Genomic DNA, 12,507 nt, shown 5'->3' with positions numbered 1-12,507 from the left:
AGTATATGTTTCCATGACTGTATTTTTACAGTTTATTATTCATAGCTACTGTGCATTAATGCCTCAAGGAAACTACATGAAAGAGAACTAAAGTTCCCCTTTCCTGCTTACTATGATTGTGATAATAAATTGAAAGAATTCTGGAAGCCCAGTGAGTCAATGAATTAGCCTACAGGAAATTCCTTTTGTATAAATGTTTTTATTATATAGGGAGACTTTTCTTTGGGTTTTTTCCCCCCCAGACGTTCATTTTCCTTACAAACTAATTGGATTACATGCATGAGCACAGGAGGGAAACAGAACTGGGCAGTTTCTGAACACGGTTATTTTACATTGCAATAATACGTAACTAAAGCATTGCCAAAGTGTGAGATATTTAGAATTCAAGCAAAGCAAACTTGCTTTAGATCTGAAGTATCTGTATAACTTAAGTTTATTTGAAAATTCATTTAAGAGGGCATCTGTTTTCACTTAAAAAGTGATTTAGGCTTTACTAGCTCAAGAGCATAAATTTAGAAAATAGCATAAAACTGCAGTCACGTGTCATTTATTCTTTGACCTTGAGCAAGACCTGTCAATTCGCTAGAAGGATCAAGTTTCTTATTTACAAATGAATAAATTAATTAAATAGAAAAGACTTCATCATATTTCTCTGACATCTTTCAGGTCTTTGGTTGACGTGACCAGGGTTTATGACACATTGAGCCCAACTTCGCAGAAAACCACTTCGTGGTTTCCCTTCCAAAACCCCAAGCCACTGACAACGACAGCGAGAGCTCCTAACAGGTCCAACCATCTTCACATTCTACGGTTTTGGATCCTCGGGACTCGGAGAGGTTGTAAGTGAAGGAAAGCACGGCGCCGAGGGGCGGGGCTAAGAAGGCAGGACGGAACTAGATTTACGTCATTTCCGCCTACGGCGTTACCGAGGAGACAAGCAGAGGCTGGGCCAGCGGCGACTGGCAGGTGAGGGGCATGGTGTGCCCTCCAGCGCGCTCGTACACTTCTGTTCCGCTGGCTGCTGTGGCGACTGGTCTGATCCTCCTCTGTTCCAGGGCGCTAAGGGGCCCATGCCCTTGAGTTCCCCGCGCCCCACCCAACCCCTCACGGACGTTTCCTTCTGTGAAGCCCGCATTCGGCCTCCAGCGTCTCCTTACAGTCTTGCCCAGGGTTCAGCCCGCCCCGCGCTGCCCGTCCGCGCCGTGGGAGCTCGCGTCGCTCGGGTGGGGAGGCGCTCGCCGCTCCTCCTGCGCGCTCACAGGGCTCCGCTCCCCCCGCGTCTGCGGAGATACTGTTTCGTCCACCTTCGGGCGGAAAGAGAAATACGTGTCAACCTACCTTAATGTTTTTCTGGACTTTTTTGTGTTCTACTCGTGAAACGGTTTTCCCTCTTTTCATTTCTTTCTTTAGAGATGGGAAAAGGAAAAGGAGAATGTTCGTAGTTAGTAGCTTTTAGTAGTAGATGGTAGTAGTTTTTAAGGAATACATTAGTAGTTTTCTCTCTTCTGTCTTGAGTGTAAAGGACCACAGGAAAAAAGGAAAAGTGAAATTACAAACTGATAAAGATCAGAAACACGTTAGTTTATTCACTAAAACTTAGTAGGGGAAACAAAATAGGAAGTATTGATTCCGATCCTAGCAAATTAATTTTAATATTCTTTTATAACTTTTTAAAGTGGAACTGAGACGCCAAAGACTTATCTTGTGGGTTTTTCTCATAAAGTCTAAAAATAGATCAATTGAGCCATGATCTATTATAGTAAAAGTTAACATTGATTTAGGATAGATAAAAATCTTTTATTTCTGAATATGCAAGTGGAACCTGAGTTCAGGAAACTTCCTTCATTACTTGAGCAGTGATTTTGTTACTGCCAAAAGGGGGTCTTTTACTCACAGGGAAGACAAGCCAACAGTGGAGAGGCAAGGTGGTAGGAGAAAAAGGGTTTCATTATAGCTTGCTAGCAAGGGGGAAGTTGGGGGTGATACCGAATCTGAAGTGAGTTCACTCACCAGTTGCACAGCAAGCCAGTCTCTGACACGGGGTGTAGTGGAAGAAAGTTAGGAATTTTATTTTTGCACAGTGCTGAGCATGGAGAGAGGGCAGCTAACGCTGAAATCCCAAACTTCCCGAAAAGCTAAAAGGAAGGGTTTTTATTTGGGGTTTTAGCTAGGGGAGGCGGAGCATATGGCCTTGCTGGTTGGAGCTTTCCTACCAGCCTGTCTTTGGCCTTGAGACTACGGGCAGAGAGGAGAGAGCCCATAACCTTGCTGGTCAGCAGCTTTCCCACCGGCCTGTATCTCTTTGCCAGGAGGAGATAGTGAATCCAGGTGCTTGTCCTTGGAAGTGTTTGTCTCCATGGAAGATAGTGGATTCTGGAGCCAGGAAGCCAGGGAGTAAGCAGGGAAAGAGTGTTTTGGTTTTAACCTTGTATATGCTGGATTTAATATAGGGAAACTGATATCAGGGTCAGTATCAGGGGGACTAACTTCTAGAATAACTGTCTTAAAGGGGGCACAGAATCTTGAAGCAGTTATATAGGCCAGTGGGTTATAGTGGAGGAGGTTAGGAAAGTTGACCCTCTGGTGTTACAGACGAGAAGTTGCCACACCAGATCTTTCAGTTGTCGTGGATCTTAGCGCAGAATCTCTGTCCCAGGGTCATCACATTCCTAGGGAACTCAAAAGAATAAAGTTATTGTCTTTTCACAGCTGGGAGAGGACATAAAATCTACAGAGCATGTATAGCCTGGAGATATCCAGCTGGGTTGTTCAGAGTTACAATATGGTCTCTTTTCTACAATATGGCTTCCCTAATGCCAACCTTGTGTCGAACCAGTATCAGCTTGGTAGTACTTTTTAGTATTGTTTAAAAAATGAGAATTCAACTGAGTAAATTTTAAAGATTAAATGGCTTTATTAAATGATTTATGAAGGTGGCAGCATCTCATCTAGCAAGTAGAGATGAGCTCCAAAGGGCTGCAGAGAGGGAAATGTTTTAAAGGCAGGACAAGGAAGTGAAAAACAGAAAAAAGGATTATTTGGGGTGAGGTCACCTTCCTTTGGGGCACAAAAGAGTCTATTAGGAGATTACCTCATCTTCCTTTGTGGAAATGGAGAGGGCCCGTATGACAGATTACTTCAATGGTGCTGACTAGAAAATTCTGGACTGACTGGTTAAAACCACATTTTTGGGGAAGGTTGAAACTGTAATTAGGTTAGATATTAAGCCTCAGTTTGGTGACATGGCCTAGCATGAGTGACTCCATATTGGGTCTGTACTTTTATTTTTAACAATATCTTACAATTTATGAAGTATTTTCACATTGGTTAGTTTATTTGGAGCCTCATCATAACCCGATGAGATCAGTGTGTTGTTTTTTATCCAAGGCTAGCAACTGTCCCTACCCCCTTTTTTTCCCTGGACTGTGTCCTCTTAAACCTACTCAAAGACTTTTACCCTTCAATTTACCCCTCTCTTGCACCTTTAATTTCTCCCTCACTACTGGATCATACCTAACAACATCTTAATATGCCTTAATGTCTCCCACATTAAAAAAAAAAAAAGTTCTTTGAATCCATTCCTGTCCTCCAGCTATCACCCATCTCTGCTCCCTTACAGCATTCCAAGGAATTGTTACTGTACTCACTGTCTCAACTTTCCCGCTTCCTCAACCCGTCCCAGTCTTTCTTCCTTTCTATGCCACTGAAAACAGGACTTATCAAGGTTACAAGTGACTTTATCTGGCCAAATGTAATTCTTTATTTTCCATTTAGTTGACCCTCCAGCAGCATGTGACACAATTGGACACATTCTCTTTCTTGAAATATATAGAACTTCGTCATTCCTCAGTGATATGACTGACTCATTTCTGAATCAGTTTTAATTCTGAAAGATATTTTGTCAGTATTTTGTGTTATTCATAATGTAATGATACGATGCACAACACATTTATAAGTTTAGTCTGCATTAACATTTTCACCACCACTTTCTTAAACCTGGACAACCAACAAAACAATAAGTCAAGCCCTGATTTGTAGTGTTTGTTAGTATCTATGATGTAATTACTCCCACCATGGCCAATTTCAAGCTACCAACATGGCCTCAGGTATTGGGGAGAAATGTGCAGTAGTGCACCGTAACATATAGTATTTTCACTGTGCAGATACCAGTGGATACCATACAGAGACCAGTAGTTCTTAGCTGTGGGTGATTTTGCTCTCCAGTGGACGTTTGGCAATGTCTGGAGACATTTTTCCTTGTCGCAACTGTGCTATGGCATGTGGTGGGTATAGTCCAGGGATTCTGCTAAACATCCTGTCTTGCACAGGACAGCCCCACAACAAAGAATCCAGCCAAAAATATCAATAACGCCACTGTTGAGAAACCCTGCAATAAACATAAGTAAACTCAAGAAATAAATAGAAGTAAAATATAGTGTAGGAGAGGGAAAAACTTTTCCTCCACTCTTGTAGGTTTTATAATTGGGACCCCTGCAAATTGAACTGACAAAAGACAGATTAACCAGAGAAAAGGCAAACTAATTTTATTTGATGTTACTATTTCAATTTTGCATGTACATGGGAGTCTCACAGAAAAGGAATTGAAAACGCAAAGAGGAGGTTAGACCCAGGGGCTTATATGCCATTTTAACAAGTGGTGATAAATTTGTGGAGAAGTGACAAGATAAAGTAAAAGGAGTTTGGACTTCCAGAGGTGGTAAATTGTGGGAAGGTAAATATATGGGGGAAACTAATGGAAGATAAGGGTTATTATAGTAAGGTTTGTTTGTGGAGACCCATTTCTCTGGTGATAATGGTTATTTTCCTCCTATTGATATGGGAAAGGAGATTGGGAACACCTTCACAAAGGGAAGTTTATACCCTGCTTTTAGGCAGATGGGGAAGGGTAGAGAGCTCAAAATAATTCTTATGCCAAAGTGGAATATTTTGGGGTAGTATATTCTGATCCCCTGCAATAATAAAATAATTAGTAAGTGATAAGTTTTGAGTATTTATTATCTTTGTTTAATTGTAAGTTTAAATAATTTAATGTTTAGTAATGGCTGTGTTTAAAAACCAGCTCACGAAATTCTTGAAAATTTAAATTTTGGCTCTGCTGAGCCGGTACAAGCCAGCTGCAGTACCCCATCCAAACCACTGAGTCGATTTCCCATATGATTATAGTATGGCTCCTGCCTACCTCTTCGACCTTATCTCACACTGTTCTGCCTTTTCTCTAAGCTCCAATGACACTGCTTCTTTCAGCCACTTGTACACGCCAAGCTCCTTATCTTGAGGCATTTTTATCTTCTGTTCCCTGTGCCTGGAACCCTTTTCTACGATTTTCCTGTATTGCCTCTTTGCATTGTGAAAAATAAAGTCTCCTCATTAGAGAGGCCTTCCCTGACTACTTAGGCTAAAATACCCCTGATCATTCTATCCCAAGTCTCTGTTTTAGCGTCTTCATTGCACATGCACTTCTTTTGGTTTTTACTTCCATATTTTAAATAACATGTGATTCTACTTGTTCTTGATTTCTTTTGGATTTAGCTATTAAATGGTAACTTCCTACAATACAAACCTCTCACACTAAACCACTACAAGATACATATATATGTATACATACTCATCCTCTCCCCTCATCTTCCTAATTAAAAAAAAAATCCTGCCGTAACACTAAGTAAGCTTCAAAATTTTAACTGCACACAATATAAGGTTGAATTATTCCAAAGTAATTAAATATCCAGGGTAAGCCTGCTTTGGAGACAGGAGCCAGTCACCAATCATGTTATATCCAAATTCATATTATCATAGGTGGTATTATCTATTGTAGGGTATGTAATTATGGGGCATTACTGTTGTAACATACATTTTGGTAGGATTAATATTAATATTTACATAGTTACGGTTGTATAATTATTCATGGCTGAGCCATAGCAATAACTTAGTTTTTTTGTTTTCTGTTGCCCCTTTCAGAGTGATAATTAAAAAACACAAGTCAGATCATGTTACTGCTCTGGTGTAACCCTCCAATAGCTTCCCATCACACTTAAAATAAAATTCTAACTTTTTACGATGGAAAGCCCTATGTCATGTGGGATTTCATTACCTCTCCGCTTTTATCTTCCACCAATTTTCTACTCTCTGGTTGGCTGCAGTCACACTGGCCTTCTCCCTGTTCCAGTTTCCTATCTTAGTGCCTTCACACTTGTTGTTCTCTCTGCCTAGAAAGTTTTTTGGGTATGTGAGTGACTCACTTCACTTCATTCAGGTTTCTGTTTAAACAATAACGAATTAATATAATATGTAGAATTTTTAGCCTCTTTTGTTACTTATTGTGTCATTCCCTCCAATAAATATTTATTTAAAATGCTATTTTTAACTGCTACACGATATTAATGAAATGTTAAAATTTGCCTTTAATCCCCAGCACCTACCGTACTAAGCTCAGTCCAAACAAGGAGACTAAAGCAACAGTAAGAACTCAAGCAAGATTAAGATCCTTACAAGTTGTGTCTGACATATGCACAGGGGTATCAGGTATTGCTGTATAAATTCCAGTTTCTAGAATGTTAAGCAGATGCTATTGACAATACAAGAAATCAGCTGAGTGTAATTCCTGGGCGGGATCCCAAGACTAAACTTTAGAGAAATTTTCAGTGATGAGGTAGCTTTTTAAAATTTATTTCCAGTGTGTTGCAGACCATTACTTTTGTAAAATAAAATGAAAATGAATTACTAGAGAAAGGGAAAAAAAAAAACCCACTAATGGTGTGTTTGTGTGCCACAGCAATGTCACATTGCTACAAATTTTCTAACTACTCTCAGTTTCTTTCTCTCATTTGGTAACAAGCAATTCAGAAACTAGCATAGGTCTATGGACCACATTCAAAGTAGCACAACTTTAGAGATCCACCTGCAGGAGATCCACCCCAATCCCTTATGCCCTACCCCTGCTCCACCCGATTTCTGCCGACTTTTCAGGTCAAGCCGGCAATGAGTTGTTTTCCTGCTGGTGACAAATTAATTTTAAGAACTCTTCTTATTATTCAAGTAATATATGTTCATGATAGAAGTAAGCAAAAATAAACCTATTTTTAATTCCTTCTTAGTTATATCACACTGTTAATGTTCATATTCATACATACATAGTTACACTCACACCCACATTTGAATAGGGGAGGGAGAAGCTAACACAAACAGCTTATTACAGGTAGCTGTTTAATACACTTTAAAAATTGAACATGTGATGTGAAACATGTCATTGTGTACATTTACAGCATCACTTTTAATATTCTCACAGGATTCTATTGTATGAATGCATCATAATTTATTTAATTTACTCAGCTAGCAAATATTATTTATTGATCACCTACTGCTTGCTATAAGTGGAGGCTGTCGCAACAAACAAGAAAAAAGAGTGTCCTGAGGGAACTTAAATTGTAGAGGGACAAGATAGGTGGTAAACATGTTCAACAAATACACGAATAAGAATACTGATTTGGAAGCATTTGACAACCCTTAGCCTTCATCACATGAGAAGTGGGTAGCAGGTGTGTGCAGGAAGCCTGGATGAAATTATTTAAATCAAAGTGCCCAATAAAACTGGTTCAGATATGTTCACACAGTCAGTTCAAAGGGACTTTTAACACCCAGTTTTAAATTTTTACCTGCAAAATTGAGAATGTGTTTGGGAAAATTATGCAATTTTCATGAATTAGCACTAATGCTATCTTATTCTATTACATGCACACACACACACACACACACACACGCACGTACGTCACTTTATACCTTAAAACAAATCACTAAGCATTGATAACAGAGATAAAAATCACACAATTTAATTATTGGAAAGAATATTAAAAGACCCACAAAAGTCCTAATGTCCCATTTATGTTTAGTTTTTTATTGTGAAATCTAGAAGTTAAGCACTCCCATAGAATATTTATAGGTGTAAATTGATCAATTTTTTTTATTAAGGTTATGAAAGTTAACATCCTTGTGAAATTACAGTTGTACATCATTATTAGTCATGTTGTAGGTACACCACTTCACCCCTGGTGCCGTCCCCCCCACCCCCCTTTCCCCTGGCAACCACCGATCAGTTCTCTTTGTCCACATGTTAACTACCACCTATGAGTGGAGTCATACAGAGTTCGTCTTTCTCTGTCGGGCTTATTTCACTCAACATAATACCCTCAAGGTCTATCCATGTTGTTGTGAATGGTACGACTTTGTCCTTTTTTATGGCTGAGTAGTATTCCATTGTATATATATATACCACATCTTCTTTATCCAATCATCAGTTGCTGGGCACTTAGGTTGGTTCCATGACTTGGCTATTGTGAATAATGCTGCGATGAACATAGGGGTGCACGGAACTTTTGGAATTGCTGATTTCAGGTTCTTAGGAGAGATACCCAGTAGTGGGATGGCTGCGTCATAAGGTATTTCTATTCTTAACTTTTTGAGAAATCTCCATTCTGTTTTCCATAGTGGCTGCACCAGTTTGCATTCCCACCAACAGTGTATGAGGGTTCCCTTTTCTCCACAGCCTCTCCAACATTTGTCACTCTTGGTTTTGGATATTTTTGCCATTCTAACAGGTGTAAGGTGATATCTTAGTGTAGTTTTGATTTGCATTTCCCTGATGATTAGTGATGATGAGCATCTTTTCATGTGTCTATTGGCCATCCATATATCTTCTTTGGAGAAATGTCTGTACGTGTCCCCTGCCCATTTTGTAATTGGGTTGTTTGATTTTTTATTGTTGAGTTGTGTGAGTTCTTTGTATATTATGGAGATTAAGCCTTTGTCGGATAAATAACTTGTGAATATTTTTTCCCAATTAGTGAGCTGTTTTTTTGTTTCAATCCTGTTTTCCCTTGCCTTGAAGAAGCTCTTTAGTCTGATGAAGTCCCATTTGTTTATTCTTTCTCTTGTTTCCCTCATGTGAGGGGTTATGGTGTCCGAAAAGATTCTTTTGAAGCTGATGTCAAAGAGTGTACTGCCGATATTCTCTTCCAGAAGACTTATTGTTTTTGGCCTAATCTTTAGGTCTTTCATCCATTTTGAGTTTATTTTAGTAAATGGTGAAAAAGAATGGTTGATTTTCATTCTTTTACATGTGGCTGTCCAGTTTTCCCAGCACCATTTGTTGAAGAGACCTTCTTTTGTCCAATGTATGCCCTCAGCTCCTTTGTCAATGGTTAGCTGTCCATAGATGTGTGGTTTTATTTCTGGGCTTTCAATTCTGTTCCATTGATCTGTGCATCTGTTTTTGTACCAGTACCATGCTGTTTTGATTACTGTAGCTTTGCAGTATGTTTTGAAGTCAGGGATTGTGATGCCTCCAGCTTTGTTCTTCTTTCTCAGGATTGCTTTAGCAATTCGGGGTCTTTTGTTGCCGCATATGAATTTTAGGATTCTTTGTTCAATTTCTGTAAAGAATGACATTGGGATTCTGATTGGGATAGTGTTGAATCTGTAGATTGCTTTAGGTAGTATGGACATTTTAACTATGTTTATTCTTCCAATCCGTGGGTATGGAATGTCTTTCCATCTCTTTATGTAGTCTTCAACTTCTTTCAAGAAGGTCTTATAGTTTTCGTTGTATAGATCTTTCACTTCCTTGGTTAAATTTATCCCAAGGTATTTTATTCTTTTTGTTGCGATCGTGAATGGAATTGAGTTCTTGAGATCTTTTTCTGTTAGTTCATTGTTAGCATATAGAAATGCTACTGATTTATGTATGTTGATTTTATTCCCTGCAACTTTGCTGTAGTTGTTGATTGTTTCTAATAGTTTTCCAATGGATTCTTTGGGGTTTTCTATATATAAGATCATGTCATCTGCAAACAGCGAGAGTTTTACTTCTTTGTTGCCTATTTGGATTCCTTTTATTTCTTTTTCCTGCCGAATTGCTCTGGCCAAAACCTCCAGTACTATGTTGAATAAGAGTGGTGAAAGTGGGCACCCTTGTCTTGTTCCTGTTCTGAGAGGGATGGGTTTCAGTTTTTGTCCGTTGAGTATGATGTTGGCTGTGGGTCTGTCGTATATGGCCTTTATTATGTTGAGGTACTTTCCTTCTATACCTATTTTATTGAGGGTTTTTATCATAAATGGATGTTGGATTTTGTCGAATGCTTTCTCTGCATCTATTGAGATGATAAATTGACCAGTGTTTTTGAGGACAATATGGCAGTGTGAAAATTTCAATGTGCATACTCTGTTCTTTTTTGTGTGAAGTTATATATATCTGAACTACATGCACATCGTAAAACTAAAATCACGGTGTGAAAGAGTATACTGGCATAAAATCTCCTTTTCGTTCCTAACTCAGGTCCCTTAGTCCCCCTGGTCCCTCCCCAGAGACTATCACTGTTAGCAGTTTCTTGTATCACCTTCCGGAGAGAGACAATGCAAATATGTATGTGCATACCTTTTGTCACAGCAATTCCATTTCTAAAAATCTATCCAACAAAAATAGTTGCACACGTACTCAAATATATGCATAAGGATATTAACTTTGTAATTGTAACAGCAAAAATGTAGAAACAGTCTGAATGTCCAATAATAAAGAGAAAATAAATTATGACATATCCATACTTAGGAATACTGATGTACACTGACATACTTAGGAATATGACATATCCATACTTAGGAATCTATATGTATAAAGATGGAAGAGTCTCCAATACATATTGTTAAGTAAATAAAGAAGAAACTATTTATAGTTTCATCACCTTAATGGAAACAAACAAACCTGCATGGTATATGTATGTATGTGTGTATATGTATACTATAATATATGGTTGTGTGTATAGATATACATTTAAAATTTTTTAATATATAAGAAAAGATCTGGAAGAATCACATCTACTAACAGAGATAAAGATAACTTTTGAAGGGAGAACTGGGCTAGAAGAAATGGATATGGAAGATTTTCACTTTTTACCGTTATACTATATTTGAATTTTTTGCTCCAAGAATGTATTTGTGTCTTATTTACATAATAAATTTAAAGGTATATAAATCTAGACAATACTATGAATAATTTTGGATTTTAAACAGTAGTGAGATGTTAAGTAGGGAATGATATTTACGTATTTTTCTAATGCTGTTTAAATATTGCCCTAATTCTGTGGTTATTTGTGAATAACCAAATAGCTGTATTCTGTATGTTGACCATTGAAAAAGAACATGGACAGGAAAACATAAGAGTAATGAACTGAGGTGACTACCATATTTCAAAATTCAGTATAATTACTTTTCTACTTTTTCCTTACATTTCAAAGTTGAAATTTTGATATGATTTTTGAAGTTATGATAAATCTCAGATGGCAAAATTATCTTCTCTATCTCTTTTAATAATAGAAATAGGAATAGTCCCTTAAAAATTATTAAGACTGGTTATCACACTATTCACAAGGAAAACTTTTTTTTCCTGAAGTGTCCTGAAATATACAGATAAATTATACTTCTTTCCTTCTCCACCTGCTGGCTAAAAAGAGTATATTTCAAAATACTATCCTTTGATCAAAATTAACAAATCTTTTAAGCCCCAAATATCATTCCATGCTATTGTTTGTGCTAATAGTTATTTGTAAATTATGAGAACAGTTGTGGTTAAAATGCTCAGTTACAGCAGTTTTTAAACCAGAATAATGTACAAAAGTAAAGTGTTTTTACTTTTGAAATAGTTTGTAGTATCCTAATAGATACAACTTATTGAGTGGTTATGGTGGGCCAGAAACTGTACTGAATGCTTTACCTGTATTATCTGATTCAACCCTGATAATCCTGTAAGATAGGTACTATGAGTCTGCATATTTTACAGATGAGGAAACTGAAGTTTGAATAAGTTAAATAACTTATACAAGATCATGCAGCTAAGTATGAGGTAGAATTTGTTAAGATTTAAACCCCGACCTGTCTTAATTCAGACCTACAGACTTAACCTATATCCCTATGTCTCCTGTATTATTAAAGCTATTTGAAGACAAAGAAAAATGTTATACATTTTTTCGTAGAGCACTTTGTCCCTACTCTTAAAAATGTCAACAATATATACAGGAAGAGAACAACTTTAGTTTTATGCTTGCAAATAATTTTAAACATCAAAAGAGAGAAAATAACTTAAAGAAAATATATAAATAGGTTTTTCTTTCATTTTTCCTATATATTGCATATCCTTTAGAGAGTTTTTCTGTTTGGTCCCTGTCTCTCTGTCTCTCTAAAGATAATGCACATATTAGTAGATGTGTGTTATATATAAATACTTCAGAGTTTTGGAATTTCTAAACCCTTATACATTTAGCATTTTACAAGCAACAGTTCAGAAATTTTAAATTTTAAGCAAATATATTCACTTAGTTTAGACTGTGATAAAGCATGCAGAACCATAGTGCTGTTGTAAATGTAATGAGTGACATTATTTTAGACTGTGAAGTATTAATAACTCTGAGATTAAGTAAAATCCATGTTTCTCCCTGTGTTCAGTAC

General features: G+C 37.4%; 1 protein-coding gene across 12 annotated transcripts in view; it reads left to right on the top strand.

Annotated features, from left to right (window-relative positions):
* The first annotated feature begins 666 nt into the window (after positions 1–666).
* C7H11orf65 (chromosome 7 C11orf65 homolog) overlaps positions 667–12,507 on the top strand; it is an 84,862-nt gene continuing 73,021 nt past the window's right edge. For 2 of the 12 annotated variants that reach the window (XM_070273587.1, XM_070273590.1), the window contains exons 1-2: positions 872–966; positions 6,431–6,540. The gene's annotated coding sequence lies outside the window, so the exon portion shown is untranslated. Of the gene's footprint in view, positions 967–6,430; positions 6,541–12,507 lie in introns of those variants that run through there. The other 10 variants (XM_023644747.2, XM_001499508.5, XM_070273586.1 and 7 more) reach the window with 10 other exon arrangements.

This window comes from Equus caballus, chromosome 7, assembly GCF_041296265.1.
Source record: "Equus caballus isolate H_3958 breed thoroughbred chromosome 7, TB-T2T, whole genome shotgun sequence".
Lineage (NCBI taxonomy): Eukaryota > Metazoa > Chordata > Mammalia > Perissodactyla > Equidae > Equus > Equus caballus.
The sequence above is the reverse complement of the archived record's forward strand: the minus strand, read 5'-3'. Positions and strand labels throughout refer to the sequence as shown.